The sequence below is a fragment of the Eschscholzia californica genome, unplaced genomic scaffold (assembly GCF_041429995.1).
Source record: "Eschscholzia californica isolate CP2 unplaced genomic scaffold, dmEscCali1.0.p SCAF_2, whole genome shotgun sequence".
NCBI classification, from domain to species: Eukaryota; Viridiplantae; Streptophyta; class Magnoliopsida; order Ranunculales; family Papaveraceae; genus Eschscholzia; species Eschscholzia californica.
The window spans coordinates 38,697,104-38,709,900 of record NW_028238309.1 but is presented as its reverse complement, the minus strand read 5'-3'; positions in this window follow the sequence as shown (position 1 = coordinate 38,709,900).

The following is a 12,797-nucleotide window of genomic DNA, read 5'->3' as shown; positions in this document are numbered from 1 at the left end:
GAAATAAGATAAGACAAATTCAGACTTAGTGACCCTCTCGAGCTCAACCAAAGCAGAAAATATTAGAGAGAGAGAGACACCATTATCATCATCTACTTCTTTTCTTTTCTCTGTATTTATTATTTTTTTGTGGGAGAAAGTGATACACAGAGAGAGTGAAAGAGAAACATAAAGAGTGAAAGAGAAACAGAAAGAGTGAAAGAGTTTGTAAGAGAGAGAGAATTCTAGAGAGATAGAAAGGATTATTTTCAAATTCTCAATATCATAATACATATTTTCTTTCAACTTGTTTGGTTTAAGCTCTGAATTGAAATCAGAAAATAAATAAAAGAGTAACAGAGAGAGAGAGAGAGATTAGTTGAGGAAGACGAGAAAACTGGTTGGAAAATAATTTTCTCACAGAGAAATCGTTTCCGAGAAGATGAGAAAGTTGCTCCCTTAGGGCGCGTTTGGTTGCCAGACAGGAAAATCAGCAACAAACAATTTCCAGAGACAAAAAGTATAGTTTTTCTTCCATCCTCTCTTATTCTTCATATTTATTTCAATCTTTAATCATGATTAGCTAACCATCTCTAATCTAAGGTTGATGATGAAACCATATTCGATCTTTTAGAAACATAAGTTATTTGGTTAATTATTTGAATGTGATTCAATGTCGAAATTGTTTTAGTTTGTCAAATTGATTTTCTTTTCATTGCCTATACTTTTAAATTTGATATATCATGCTTAGTTAAATTCTTTGATGATATATGCTTATTGATTGATAGACAATAGCTTAGAGATTTATTTTCCAAAATAAGACAATTACAATTTCATGAGTTAAAAACCGATTTTATCGAAAACATGTCCCGGAATTAGGATAGTTCATTATCCGAAATTCTAAGTTATAAAACGAGAGAGTTGGTCAGTTAATTTCGTGTGTTTGAAAGTGAGTTATTCGGTGGATTCCAAAACCCTAGGTCTTCTCCCCATTGATTCGTTTATTTTTTATTTGTTTTAGTATTTTATTATTTTATCACCAAAACCAAAACCAAATCAAAATAAAAAACGTACGAATTCTAAGTTTTAGAATAAGTTTGACTAGTCACTGAGGATCGATCCCGGTCTTACCGGGATTTTATTACTTGACCACCGCGCACTTGCGATATAGACCTTTTAGGGTAAACTTTTAGGCCCATCAAGTTTACGTTTTATTTAATTTTTTTTTTCTTGTATTTTTTTGGTGAGAGAGAGATTTTATACTTTCTAGCTTTTATTTTTGGTTTAAACGTTTTAACCCTAAATTAGAGGGCTTTTAAATTCTAATCGAAAAAAATAAAATTAAATAAATTAAAAGAGAGACGGATAGATCGTGGTCCCAACATAATGGTAGAAGAGAAGAGAGTTATTCAAATCTACCATGGTGGTACTTAGCAAATGGTCAAAATAGTATTCGTCAACCTAGCTATAATTTGCATAATGATGATCGTTGGGATTATTGTCAACCTCAAGAAGGTTATGAGTCTCATCATAGATATTCTGATAGATCATCTTACATTCATTATAATGGAGATCTTATGTTTCACACGTGTCTCAACCTCAATGGGATAATAGTGGAACTGGTGACTCTACATCTTTGTTACACCAAACTATGAGTATGCTAGCTAAGAGTAATGGAGAGTCTTATACGCCATGCGTGTCTCAACCTCAATGAGATAACGGTGGAACTGTTGACTCTTCATCTTTATTGCACGAAGCAATTAGTATGCTAAGGAGGAGTAATGGAGAGTCTTATGCTCCAACGTGTCTCAACCTCAATGGGATAACGGTGAAGCTGTTGACTGTCCATCTTTAGCATCACCTTCATTAGCCCAAACTGTTAGTGATCTTCAAACGAGTACTTCCGAATTTTGTCAGATTTTAGAAAAAAAGACTGAAAATATTTGAAAAACTATAGAAGAAATACTTTGTAGGACAACTAATGTTATAGAAGAGGATTACCAAGATAATATAGAGTACAGTACACAGTACCCTGTGTATGATGATGAGGATACAATTTTAGTGGAGTATAGTTCTCCCGAAAATATCGTTATTGAGCCCAAAATCTCAGAAACGGTGGAGCGCGATATTGAGATATCCTCTCATAGTACCAAAGTTGAAATTCCTTCAGGCCAAAATGAAGAGTTTGCTAGAGTTGAAGATGATGAGAAACCTAAACTCCCAACTGAGGATGATGAACCATGGTTGACCGATTTGTTAAATGAGTGTAATGACCCATCTGACTTAGGCGAAGATCTAGAATTTTATTAGAACCCCGATTACATCGTGATAAAAGAGATTACATAATGTCTATCCGACCCGAGTTCTAGGGACTGTGAGTTTGATAGTAGGGTCTCTCCATTGAAGGAACCCGAAATACCTATTTTAGAGACACCTAGTTTAAGTTCGGGTGTCATTGATAGTCCTCTAGATAATTTAGCATTTTGTCCTTCAGATACATGTGTAGATTTTGAAACAGTCTCTCCCTCTATCTATCATCAATATAATGACCCCTTCTATCCGGTCTGTGATCTCTCTGGTGCTAGATTTTTGTGGCAAGTCTCCTTTTGTCTTGCCAAATTTTCGTGGAAAATCTACGAAATTGGCTAAGTCAGAAATTTTTTTTTTACAAAAAGTCAGAAGTCAAGATCTCTCGTGTTTTGTCGATTTTCCACGAAGCACGAGCGACTCTCTAGGGTTTTGAAAATTTTGATTTCTAGGTTTTAAAAGTTTAACGGGTTTTAGGGTTTTTAGATCTGATCTTTCTGGTTAGGAATATCCTTCAATAATTCTTTTCCCTTTGTTTGATGTCATAATCTTCTCCAAAAATATTCTCTCTCTAGAATTTTGGGTTGATGATGAAGATGAAGTAGTAGAAGACCAAACTTACTTAGGGTTTATGGAGAAAAGAGAGAGGTGTTAAAATAATACATCTAATTCTAAGATGACTTAATTGAAAATAATAGAGAGTTGTCCCCTTAGAAACTGGTGTCCATATAAAAAAAATTAATTATTTTGGTTGTCCACATAAGATAGTTGTCCATATAAGAAAAACGGTTGTCCACGTATTGGCCACCATTATTAAATCATTACATCTTTCTAAATAATTATCAAACCATTACACTTTTTCTAAATAATTATCAAACGATTTTTGAGGAGAGAGAAATAGTCGGCTGACGTCAGTAAAGGCGATTTTCCCTCTCCTTTTTCTCGCGAACCCTAAACCCCCCTTTCCCTTCAACCATTGTAGATCTAGCCTCCTTCAACTACTACCTCTCATATCCAACAAAGTGAACAGATAAACTCACTCACCCACAAATCAATAGGAAGTCATCATAAGAAAATATTGAGGATACTTCTTCTGAAGATACTAATCATATCATCTAGGGTTGTTCATCTCTCCTTTTTCCAGTAACCTTAGGTGCAAATCAGCAAAAACCAACCTCAACTACTAGAGAAGATGTTGAAGGGATTTATACCCTTATACTAGTGTTTATAGCGGATAACGACATCTAATGTCAGATCATCATGCAAAACTAGTAATTAAACTAATGGACATAGTAGATTACCTTAATCGCTTTTCCCTCGAACTAGTTGAATTGATTAAAGAAGACCAAGAGCTTCAAGTGTAGCTCCTCTACTTGGGACACGAGCAATCAACTTGATCTCCACCTTGTTGTATAGCTAGCACACCAATGGTGGTTGGAAAGAAGAACACCTTCTTCTTTGACTAGATAGATAGTAATGGGAATTAGCTCACTTTCTCCTCTCTACTTGATGTGGTAGAGTAAGAAAGCTTAGAGAGAAATTCCACACCTTATTCTCTGCCCTAAGAGTGTTTATATAGAACCCTAATAAGAATCCACCTCCTTTTAGGTTTCCTAAAACACCCTTTAGAATAAGATTTAGGGAAATAGTCGAAAATAGCAACTATTGGTATTTTCTCAATTCCCTAAGGCGGAGGTGTCCAAACACTACGAAAATTGGCAGATATAATGTTTATTATATCAGAACCTAACCCTCCAAAATTCAGCCCAATCCGAGTCCTAGAAGTACCCGAACCGGTTTAGGCCCAAAAACCCTGTTTTTGGCCTTTTTGTACTATCTTTGCCTAATTCCTTTTTAGGCCTATGAGATATATTTATGGGACACTCCCATGATTATATCTCACTCCCACTAGTCATATCCTAGATCAATTTGTCACTCTTATGTGTAACCCGTTGTAGGATCCGATCGAAGTTAGCCGCGAATTACTTCGTAATTCGACGATCGTAGTTGGTCTCTAGCTACAACTCTACGATCCCTAAATCAATCGGACTTGATGATCTTCTTTATCAATTGTCCTATCCGACAAATTATTCGCATTGTCACCTTGGTCGAAGGACATCTCCTTCAACTCCTTCAGACTCCCATTTGGACTTAGAACAAGTGCAATGCCTCGATTCCCCTGTCAATTTAGTATCCCATCTGATACGTCACGTCATTCAGACTTTCTTGATATTCGAGCACAACTGTAAAATACAAACGATTAACTCCTAATCCGTTTGAGCGTGGCCACGCATTTTCAGTTGCTACTCATCAAGTGGCCTTGAGACACTTTGTACCTAATGTGATTTAGGATGACACAATCCATTCTTGCGCTCCCACTTAACTTCATGCCTATCCTGTCCTTCCCAGTATCCGTCTTTATAACCTCTTTTTACGGCGCGGCGTTTGACGGAACCAAAGTCAGACATTCCTTTCATAAGATGAGTGAAGCACTCATGTTTTGAGGAATCTCTCCAATTGTCTTTATGAGAAGTATTGACGTTCATCACTAGTGATGTACTTCTCATTTGAGGGTTATCCAGTGTATAAACCTTTTACACACCCACGTAGTCGAATAGAATATACTATTCCTATAGCCCATGAAACTGCGCTATCCCATCGGCTCCCGTGCTAGTCTTCGTGAGTCATTGTTGTCCATGCAATGACCTGGACCAGGGATTCGATAATAAATATTCCAAGTTCACTTAATAGGATTTCATTCATCAGATCACGTATCTGACAAACCTATTCGGAATGTTTTATCATCAATGGACTGTCGTTTAAACACTAAACCAAATTTAGACGACTTGTGAAATAACTCTATTATTTTTTATAACGAGAGTTGTAAATCTGAGCCTCTTCCGTAAAACTCTTTTTACCCACTCAGTTTTACTTGTCGAGGTTTAAAATTATACCTCATGCCTTAGACTCGTGTATGACTCTCATACTTTGTCTTAGGTGACAGTTTAGTTTGACTACGGATGTAATCCGTTTAAACTTTGCTAATTATCAATTAATTTGAAGACCGTTATCTTCAACCTTGATAATTTCTAGTAACTTTTACTAGAGTTAAGGCTTTTAATTCTTTATGTAGTATTTGCAACAGTTCCCGGCTTAAAACACTTTTAGCCTACTTTCCTTCCATGTCTGGAAGTTTGCTACGATGACATGTTCAATTTTTGTACTACTTTATCCTTTAGCCTTCTAGGATGTTTCTATGTAGTGTTTCGGTTTTCAAATCCGAATTTAGATATTCAAATGCTAATCATATCCAATATGATTGACTTTATGTATTCGAACATAAATCTCCCTCTCATGCTTGTTTGCTACATCGGTGTCTTTTCAAACTCCGATTTAGCAACGCTCTTAGTCATGAGTTTTGGGTCGAAATTCTTTTAGACTTTCCGAGTCTTAGATTTTCTGTTTCAGATCTCAAGCATCTCAGCGTACTGAGTCTCTCTAATCCTATCATCCTTTTGATATATGCTTATAGATCTTCAGATGCCCAAAATGGCATTTCATCCTTGTGTGTGGTCCTTTTATTGAGTCAGTGTGTTCACTGTTACACAACATCTTATGTCGTACTCAATCTTTTGTATGTACTCAGCATACGGATCCGGAAGGTTTGTTTCTCCCACTTACCTTCTTGAAACTCTTGATTCAAGATTATCTTCATTCCTCAGGAATCAAACTTCTTTGATTGCCTTTTGAATCGAAGATTCTAACTCTTGCGTGCTTTTAATCCGTCGATAGATTTCTGAAGCATGCCTATGGACATAACTTGATTGGAAGAATCTTATTCTTCTTGTCTAGTTTCAGGAAACATGAATGTTTCCATCCTTCTCAGTTTTCTACTTTGGAAAACCAATTTAGGTCTTCTGTTGACTTAAATTATCAAGCTTCATGTCTTGACGAGATATGGATTCCACGATGATTTTGACTTCTAGCCAAAATCTAGAGTCAGTTTCCGTTTCTGCGCAGGTCTTTTATCTCTTTAGAAATAACCTTTATTTTCTGAGTCTTTAAGATTTTATTTTGACCTTTCAGGGCTTTTGAACAACAACTTGGAATTTTCTCAACTACTTTGAGATATTCCTTTAGAGACACTTTCACTCGCTTTGAGAGTTCTCCTGCGAATGACATTCGCTTTTGTGCGGTGGGTTTACAAGATCATATCTTTAACCTTTCCTTTTCCGAGGAGCCGCAGTTTGTTGCTCTTGGTCGAATTTAATCGTCTTGTACAAGTTTCATGATTGTTCTTCATGACCCTCCATGATTTTTCTCATGATCGAATTAAATCAACTTGTACTTTTCTCCCACTTATTCTTGTAATAATTAGTACTTTTCTCCCAGACTACTAGGTGTGCTAATTACTAGAAGAATACTATCATGAGCAACAAACACTTTGTTCTCTTGATTGGTTGTGGAAGAAGCCCAAATTTCTTTCAAAAGAAATCGCGTCAGATATTATCTAGTTTTGTAACGCTTTTTACAAGTTCTAGCTTTAGACGGAATTTTGGTAGTTTTGTGGGAAGCTATGTCTAGACTTAATGGATTTTGGAGGATAGAGTTTGATTCGTGTTCTTCATCTTAATCCTTTTGGACACTCCAAATATGGATAGGTTAGAAGTACGTTTGACGATCAATCTCTGTTTCTGACTCAAGACTTTCTTTCTTGTCAGTTGATTCATGTTCTGGTTATTTGAACCTATCTTGTAGGTGTTTAATCAAGTTTAGAATCCTTAGGTATAGTTTGTTTAATTTAGCACTTTTAATAACATCTCAATTTAGAAATAAAATTCTTTATTGATTCTCCATAATACTTAGTACAGAGATGATGTTAAAAACTAGAAAAACGCTTAATCTAGATTAGTGTCTAAAGTAGACTTCGATCCCTTTCAGCATCCTTAGCAGTCGAGGCTTCTGCTCCCTCTTGGATCTTTACTTCTTTTAGTCAAGTATATGATTTCCTTGAGCTTTACCGAGCCGTACATCCGGTATAAAATACCTGATGAAGAAATTTTACGATACTTGTTTTTAACTTTGTTAGCAAGGATGTTGGAATCGGAATTCGTACTTCCATTCCTTATGTCCTCCAGGTGCTAAGGGTAGTTTCCTCTTGAATGGTCTAGCCATTGTTTGGAAACATTCACAGTAATGAGAAATACTCTTGATCATGTACTCGGTAACTGTTTGCCTTTTCTTCGATCAAATGTTTGTCTCACTTGACTGACCCTTTGCCCTTTTGAATCTTAAGAGCTCTTTCTTAGATTTTTGTACCAAATCTCAAGAACCTTTCTTAGATTGGATATTCTCATATGTTCTGCTCAGTTTGTTCGTAACAACCTGAGTGACTCATCTAAGGTTTTATCTATCTTTGTTCAATCGATATTGAATTGGGTGATAGATGTATTCTGTTGTCTTCCGTTAGGAGGACTTTCAGATTGCCTTGGAGGTCTCGTACCTCTCCATTTATGACTTCTGTGGGAAATTCTTCCTCAGTTTGTCTTAATGGTTATGCTAGCATCCATTACTCTTCCAAAGAGAATGTTATAAGATTGCTTGCAAATGGCTTTTGACCTTCTTCGGTATGAGTCAACATTGGGATTGGGTATTCTAGTAAGCTTTCCTTTTGAATCTGAGAACTATTCTCGGATTCATTCTTCCATTCTAGGAAGTGGATCAACACCTCCCTTAGGTGTGATTTTAAAGTTGAAACCGTTTTTATGTGTCATCTTAATTCTACATAAAGAAATGGCAAAGTTTTAAAACTCGTTATCGTTTTTGAAAAACTTAGTTTTCCCACATTATTCAATAAAAATCGTCCCCGATTGAATAAGTGATTCCAAAATCTCAGTTCTTCGGAGTAAAGCGGACGAAGGCCCTACCCTTTGACTCCGTCGTTCCGGGTGAGTGAACTACTTCACTGATCATACCTTATGACTCTTGGTTGATAGATTTCATTAATGAATGACTAATCTATCCTTTTGCCTCGAGTATCCAAGACTCTCTTGTTGATCTCGTTGAGTAGAACCATTTAGACGTGTAGGCCTCTTCTATAAGACCTACCCGCATTGTCCCAAGGTAGAGGAGGTACTCTGCGAAGGCCGACCCACCTTCCTTCCTCGAACAAGGGCGCAACGAGTGTCTTAATCTGGATAGGCGATTACTCAAGATTACGTTTTGGGGACTTTTACGCTAGTCTGGCGTTTGTTATAGTGAACTATTTAGCCTAACTAACATCCACGACATAAAGCGTAAATAAGTAAGTAAATGCGCGCGAGAAAGTAAATCAAGCAGACATGGATCCTAGTATGGCCCCTAACCTAGAAGATCTAATCTCCTTTGGTTTTCTTCTTGTTTCGCCTTTTGGTTCGTCTTAGATCGCCATCTTTGAACCTCCATTGATTTCTCCCACTCGCCTTTGGATTTCATCCTCGAGTTTCTTCAATGGACTCATAGACCCTAAACTCTAATTACAAGACTCTAATGATTCTCAGATCGTATAAACTTGAAATTAAAATTAATTACAAAGCATGCACCCATCCGTGCTTAAAACAAGAATAAAGAAATAAATCTATGGCCATACTAGTTTCCCGCATTCACATCACATGCAATCATATAATATATCAAGGCTAAGAATTATATATGCATGATTATCTTGGGAGATACTTTTGTTGACATCACATGTCACATTACGGACCTTAAGTCTAAATTCGAAGAATTCAACTAATGGTGCGTTCCGGTTTTATCTTTTATGATTTCTAAAATCATCTTTAAGAAAACTCCGTTTCGGGTTCTGAAAGCCCGGGTCAATTTCGGAAAAATATTGGTTCGATTCTTAATGATTTCATAAATCAATTTAAAGAGAAATCCGTTTTGGCCTTCTGGATGGCCCGGATTGATTTTGGAATTATTTGGTTGGAATCAGAAGATATTTTGGCAAAAACTCCCACTCGAATGATGGTCCCTTTTCGTGGTCCGAAAAGCCTCGAAAAAGCCCGGGACAAGTCCTAGACAAGTCCCAGCCCAAGCCCACAAAAGGGCTCGGACAAGGTCCGGACATAGCACGGCCCATAGGGCCGGCATGTCCTGGCCGAGGCCTATCAAGGCCTGGTCTCGTCCTGGCCGGAGCCAGGACGCTAGTCCATGTACCAGACGCGTCCTAGACGCGTCCAGGAAGCTCTGGACGCGTCTCAGACGCGTCCAGGAAGCTCCCTTGCAGCTGCTGATCGCGTCCTAGACGCGACCTGGACGCGTCTCCAAGACGCGTCCCCAGTAGCTGCTCTAGACGCGTCCAGAAGACGCGTCCAGGAGCTTCTGGTTGCAGCTGCTCTGGACGCGTCCAGACGACGCGTCCAGGAGTTTCCGGTCCGGCATCTCCAAGACGCGTCTGGTTGAGAGCTCTGGACGCGTCTCAGACGCGTCCAGGAAGCTCCCTTGCAGCTGCTGATCGCGTCCTAGACGCGACCTGGACGCGTCTCCAAGACGCGTCCCCAGTAGCTGCTCTAGACGCGTCCAGAAGACGCGTCCAGGAGCTTCTGGTTGCAGCTGCTCTGGACGCGTCCAGACGACGCGTCCAGGAGTTTCCGGTCCGGCCAGGAAGCTTCCTGGCCGGACACTAGGGTTTCTCGAAACCCTTGTTTCCAAATGTTTTTTTTTTTTTTCTTATGCAACTCTAAGTTGCTATTTTCTAATTTTAAAACTCTTTCTAAAATTCTGAAATTCCACTTAGAACACTTCTAAAAATTTTCAAAACTTTTTGAAACTTTTAAAATTTTCAAATTTAGTTTTTGGGAGTTTTCTAAACTCAAAACAACTCCTTTTAGAACACTTCTAAAATTCCAAATTCTTGTTTTTCAAAAGTTTCCAAAACTTAAAAACAACTCTTAATCAAACCAATTTTAGATCAAAATTCTAGGTTTTTGAAACTCTTCCAAGAACAAATTTTGAAATCTATTTGAAAAATTCTTGAATCCCATTCAAAATCAATCAAATTCTTATGTTTAAAACTCTTTTAAACATAACTATCAACTTAATCAAGCATGGATTAGTCCGAAATTCAATCAAATTGAGTTTTTAAAACACTTTCAATCATCAATTTGATTCTCAATTTGAAAATTTATTGAATCCCATTCAATAATATCAAATTATGAGTTTAAAATACTTTTAAAACACTTTTAAAATACTTTTATAAACTCAATTTTCAAACTATCAAGCATATCAAATATGAATTAGTTCGATTCTTAGCAAAAACTAGTTAATTGCAAGAGGCTCTGACGCCACTGAAGGGATTTATACCCTTATACTAGTGTTTATAGCGGATAACGACATCTAATGTCTAACACTAGTATCCCAAGATCATCATGCAAAACTAGTAATTAAACTAATGGAGATAGTAGATTACCTTAATCGCTTTTCCCTCAAACTAGTTGAATTGATTAAAGAAGACCAAGAGCTTCAAGTGTAGCTCCTCTAATTGGGACACGAGCAATCAACTTGATCTCCACCTTGTTGTATAGCTAGCACACCAATGGTGGTTGGAAAGAAGAACACCTTCTTCTTTGACTAGATACATAGTAATGGGAATTAGCTCACTTTCTCCTCTCTACTTGATGTGGTAGAGTAAGAAAGCTTAGAGATAAATTCCACACCTTATTCTCTGCCCTAAGAGTGTTTATATAGAACCCTAATAAGAATCCACCTCCTTTTAGGTTTCCTAAAACACCCTTTAGAATAAGATTTAGGGAAATAGTCGAAAATAGCAACTATTGGTATTTTCTCAATTCCCTAAGGAGGAGGTGTACAAACACCACAAAATTGGCAGATATAATGTTTATTATATCAGCAACTAACCCTCCAAAATTCAGCCCAATCCGAGTCCTAGAAGTACCCGAACCGGTCTAGGCCCAAAAACCCTGTGTTTGGCCTTTTTGTACTATCTTTGCCTAATTCCTTTTTAGGCCTATGAGATATATTTATGGGACACTCCCATGATTATATCTCACTCCCACTAGTCATATCCTAGATCAATTTGTCACTCTTATGTGTAACCCGTTGTAGGATCCGATCGAAGTTAGCCGCGAATTACTTCGTAATTCGACGATCGTAGTTGGTCTCTAGCTACAACTCTACGGTCCCTAAATCAATCGGACTTGATGATCTTCTACATCAATTGTCCTATCCGACAAATTATTCGCATTGTCACCTTGGTCGAAGGACATCTCTTTCAACTCCTTCAGATGTTAAGTACGGAAAGACCTAAAGTCGAAGTGAAGAATCACTAAATCAAATCGCCTTGCGAACCTCTTCGGATCTACGTATATCAGCCAGAGGGGAGACTATCTAATCTTAACTCATTTAGTGTTTATTTCCTTTATAATCTCATCATACTTCTCTAGCAGCTTAGTATTCTATTTTATCAAGTAGTATTTCTTTCTTTTCTCACCAATAGTCGGTGAATCAATCTTATAGGGTAGTACACCCATTGCATGCCCGATTTACTGTTGATTTCCATCTTTTGCTTTACTAGTTTGGATTACTAAGATTTGATATACCAGTAGTCGAGCTTTAGCTCATCAAATGAGGTTTTTTCTCTTCCAACTCCTATCCATCAATGAACAAACCCTAATTTTAATTGTCCTGATCGATCTTAATCGACCTTTAAGGTCTTGCACACCTATTGTATATCATGATCTCATTTCTGTTAGTCTACTTGTCATGTTGTACATTTATGACTACTTCCATCATATATCTTATCCCAGTTATAGAGTGTATCCATGTTGTCGGACTACTTACGATCGAGTCGATCGGCTATCCATGCTAGTTTCACCACTCTTGCACCGAGCTCAGTTTAGGAACACTAATCGTCCATTTGCTGGACACTTATGCCTATCAATCAGACAAGGAATAAAAAGCATTCAGCTCAACTTTCCCTTTGACCCCGGCGGACACAAGACTTTGAATATTAATCTCAACCCTCATCGTGCAGTTTATGTTGCTTATCCTCCAACTCACTTTTTGTTGATAGCATTGGGTTATGGTGACCTTATAGATTTAACTCTGAATACTATTTCTGTAACATGTTCACTTCCACCCCTTTTCGCAATTTTATTGCGAGCATTTGTCGGATTAGCGGAGTATTTATACTCGGGCTATAACGGCGATCCCAATTTCCAGGTGTCTGACCTGTTTCTACTTTGTAGAATTCGATCGAATATGGTCTCTGTATATGGTGAATACTGGCGGGATACCCTGGAATCATCCTATGATTCCATCTTGCAGACACCCTTGTTTCTTCTTGAAACTGTGGGTGTATGCTTAATCCATTTTAAGAAGTTAGGTACGAGTTTTATCTTTAATTCAACCAGACGGACTCTCAAGATCAAATATTTTATCATGCTCAAGAAGAAAGAAAAAAAATTTAGAGAGAGGAGAGAGAAATTGGTCGGCCGACAACCTTTGTCGGTGAA